The sequence below is a fragment of the Python bivittatus genome, unplaced genomic scaffold (genome assembly GCF_059951505.1).
Source record: "Python bivittatus isolate LINGU-HERP-01145 unplaced genomic scaffold, Pbiv_v1 ctg000670_np1212, whole genome shotgun sequence".
NCBI lineage: Eukaryota > Metazoa > Chordata > Lepidosauria > Squamata > Pythonidae > Python > Python bivittatus.
In genome coordinates, this window is record NW_028277094.1 from 11,185,816 (window position 1) to 11,190,302 (window position 4,487).

Here is a 4,487-nt window from a genome sequence, read left to right on the forward strand (position 1 = left end):
GCCAAGCCGGAGGAGGGAGTCGCGCCAGACCTTTGCAGGATTTTCCGCTTTGGTGAGCTGGGGGAGGACAGACAGAGGTCCCCCAGAAGAGACCTGGGCTGGGCTCGCACACCCCCTCGAAACACCTCTGGGGCTGGCACGCTGCAGGCGCCCCCACCTGCCTAGACGGGGGGGTCGGAGAGTGGGCTGAATTGAGAAAAGGAGGGTTCAGATGCCCTGCCAAGCGAGCCCCTCCGAGGGTGCTCAGTTCAGCCCTGGAACAGGATCGAGGCGCACGCAGGTGTGCCCCGAGGATTGCAGTTTGCCCCTGGAAGTGAACAGCCCATCAGCACCTGTCCTGTGGTCCCGGGAGCCCCCCAGAGAGAAGGGCCAAAGATTTCAGCCCAAAAATGCATTGGGGGGGGGGGTTGAAGCTGCCATGTCTGAAGCCTGCCTCCGGGGCAGCGGACGGGACCCTTGGGGTCACCTCAAACACGGTCGGAGGGCTCCAACCCTGGATGAGGCTGACTCCCCCAACAGCCCAGAGGGTGAAGAGAAGGGGGGAGCCACCATAAGAGACAAGGGAGCCCCCCACCAGACCCACTGCAACCAACAGTTTCTGCTGCAGAAATGCAACTCGACACAAGTCCTGTCCCATTCGCTGAAGACCGAAGCAGAAAAAATTGGTTGCCTTCAGCAGCATCTGCAGGAGTCTGAACCAGACCAACTTTGGTTCAGAATCTGATCTGAGCCAAAAGACCATCGTGCTTTTAGTGTTGTTGACCTCACTGTGGTGGAAGATGTGGGTTTCTCAGTTTTAAAGCCTGAATCACTGCAAGTCTGGACAAAACTTTGGGAAGGTGGAGTATAAATGCTTCCAAAAAAAAAAAAAGGATTTTAAAAAGCAAGTAAAAATTAACAAGCATCCTGTTCTCACCGTCTTTCCCATCCAGTTCTCACCTCCCTACTCTCCACCCCCAAAAAACTGTCCCTCTTTCCCATGGGGCAGACAAACTGCACACTGTGACAATGAAAGGTATTTGAGTGCTAAACGGACGAGGCGCGGGGTGAGAGTTCTCATAAAGTCAGCCCTCGGCACCCATAAAGGCTGATCCGAGTGCCATATATGGCTGGGGAGGCACCAGCCAACACTCCCTTCAATTCCTCCCTGCCCCACAACATTGTCACAATTCAGAAGAATTGACCCACAGCTTATAAACAGTTTAGATAACATTGCACAAAAGGGAAGTGACTTCAGCCACAAGGAATTTTTATGCTGAGGGCTGGGGTGGGGTGAGAAGGCCAGAAAATGAGTGCCAGTGGAAAATATGGGGGGGCAAATATTTCATTGCCTCTGGATTACAAAATTCTCATTCCCCCGCCGCCCCCCGCATTAGGACTCAGCACTCGGCAGAAAAGTTATTGTGCAGCTTATCAACCAGTTTCCACTCGGTTTGGTAAAGCCGAACTGGAGAGATTTCTTCCCAAAGACAGAAAAGTTTCAGAGAAGTAAGTTGGTGCTCAAGGGAGGGAGGTGCGAAACAGCAGCACCATGCTCCTGAATGAGGGGCAATGCTCTTGCACTCCCATTGGATGACCAGGGGGGTGAGGGCTGCATGTGAATGCCGTGCCGGAATTGCACCCTCGCTCCTGGGCTGCAGCCTCCCTGGCTCCCACTTCATCTGATGGGAAGATATCAGGAGGCAAGGGCTGGGCAGCCAAGGAGGCTGCAGAGGACTGGAAGGCCAGGGCACAAAAGGAGCATCACCAGCTCGCTCAGAAGTGCAGCCCGGGAGATGCCCATCCCCAAGGCCCTTGGCATGGTGGCAGGGGAGGAAGGAAACTGCAATAATTGTAAGGCAGATTACAAAATTGAGGTGTCATAACTGCTAGCCCAATACTTTAGTGGTTTGTAAATGGAATATGGCTTGGCCTATCATGATTAAAACAGGATTAAAGAAACCCTGACTTATTCCTATGTTTGAGCCCACTGCATCAGTGAGTTGCCCAGTTCAGCTATGTATGCAGCATGAAAACGCCCTTCCCTCCCTCCCTTCGTTCTCCCATCCATCTCCTTCCTTTCTTCCCAGATTCCTCCCCCTTCCACCCTTCCTTCCTTCCTTTCTCCCTCCCTTCTTCTCTTTAATTACCCCAAATTCAGCTTCATTGGTTGACCCACGCTGTAGGTTTTTGAAGCAAGAAAGAAAACTCCTTTCCATAATTTTTCCATGCCATGCAGGAGTTTTGTTAACTTGACCTCACCTTTCCATATTTCTCATTTTGTTCCCATATAAAACATTTCCTCAGTGCTTTAACACCTCCTCATAAAGGAGTTGATCCAACCCTGGATCGTTCTGGTCACTGTTTCTTCACTTTCCTTTTCCTGCACCGTTTCTGTTCTCTGGCACCTGTTTCCAGGTGTATCAGACAGACCTTTACCCTGTTTCCATGCTGTGGTGGCACCCTTGTTGTTCATGCAAAGCCTTATGCTATTTGCATTTTTCACCATCAACCCACTGACTTCGCTCCTTCAAAGCCATTAAAAATCAAACGAAAGACTTCTTTGAGTTGAAATTAATAAAGGACCAAGAGCAATGCTGGTGTGAAAAAGTCTCAGCTGCAACACAAATTACGTAGGACAAGAATTCCTCCAGAGTCATGAGAAAGTTTTCTTAACACTGGTGGTAGAAAACCTGTGATCCTCCAGATGTTGCTAAATACAGTGACCAGCAGGTCCAGTTGGCACAACCAGTAGTGAAGAAGACTGAATTGTACTTCGGCAACATCTGGCAGCCACAGGTTCTCCATTCTTGTCTCAGAAGGAGACTTTGGTGGAAATCCAACTTTTGAAGTTGGTGGGGATATTAGGAAACTACACACTCATCTCCATGGATCCTCTTCAAAATGGGACAGTTACAGATCAATGACGTGGTCTAATATTATATTCCCCAAACATGAGTGTTAAGAATCCATGGCCTGTTTCTAAAGAATTGACTGGTTAGACTGCCCACTAATGTTGTTTGACCTTTTATAGCAACAATTAAGGGAAAATTGCAAAGCTCTATTGACCAGAAATCTCATGTTTCTAAAACAATGAGGTTAACGGCTCTCCTCCCTTACAAATAATCCTTTGGCTGCATAAATGGTAAAAGGTGATTCTTATTTTACCCTAGAAGAAAAAAAAAATCTCTGTCTCAAGTTTGGGAAATAATCTGAGAGAGAGAAAGAGACAGAGATGATGGGTAAGTGAAGGGATGGATGGATGGATGGATGGATGGATGGATGGATGGATGGATGGATGGATGGATGGGAGACACAGGAAGACCCCCAGCTAGAGATTTGAAAGTGATGTTTAAAACCAAATGGCTCAGTTAAATCCTAAGCAAAAAAATGTCTTGAAATGCACTGGGAAAGTTCTATGGGGAACTTCCGTGCTCATATCCATGTCTGAAAAGGATAATGAACATGGAGACAAATGAAGATTTGGCCTGCTGTCCAAACAAGAACCAAGTATGAGCAATTGTGCCTTGGAAGAGGGTGCTGTTCTATTAGTCACTGATAAAGCAGCTGCAGCAGAGAGGGGGAAAAAAAGCTTTATTTGGAAATGTTGAAAGTGGAGGAAGGGAGGTGAGAAGTTTTCAGTCTTTGTTGCAAAATGTGCTCAGAAGGAAGTGACCCTAATTAACCAATTCTGAAGAGCTAAATATGGAAACATCTACCCATTTTTTTCCAGCAACAGCCATCAGAGCAGACATCCACGTTTCCACTTGTGCAGCTGCTCCAGCCCCCAGGGATTCCCCAGTGGTCTCCCATCCAGATGCAAACCAAGGCCAACCTCGGAATCCATTTCTCCTGCTGTTGCTTGCTGCTGATAGTTTGCTCACAGTAACCCCGTTTCCTGGGTTCATCTGGCCCACTAAGTCACCAGTTCACCAAGCTGGCCATTGGTTTGCACAGTGTGTGAACTCTGTGGCTCAGCGGGTGTTGTGTGAACCCAGGGAGAGTTGACCAGGGTGGGTGGCTGGAGGGGAGGGAAGCAGAAGGAGAAGCCACTCCTGAAGGGCCATGAGGCCTTCCTACTCACTCTTCCAAGGGTAGCCCAGATGCCCGGCCAGCCCTGCCCTACGCTACTGGCCACATTCACATGACACAGTGAACCCCCAGCTAAAACACTCTTCAGCTGAGCTTGTTTTGTGAACCTAGCCACTAAGGTTAGCTTCTGGCGTAGGGTGTCTGGCAAACCTCGTCCGTTGGGTTGCGCAGAATAGGGTTCTTCGGCCTGGGAAGGCATGTGGCGGGACCAGGGCCAGGGAAAGCAGATTCCGGCCGTTTTAATTTTTGCACTAATGTGCCGCAGGAGGAAACGACCTGTGGCTGTTTGTGAAGCCAGCGTGTGGGAGAGACAGATTTTTGACTGGTGAGCAATTATATTTTGCTTTCCACATTCTCCAGTGATTATGTAAAAGAGACGCAGCAAAGCACACATCACCTTAGAAGCGAGTGTGGCT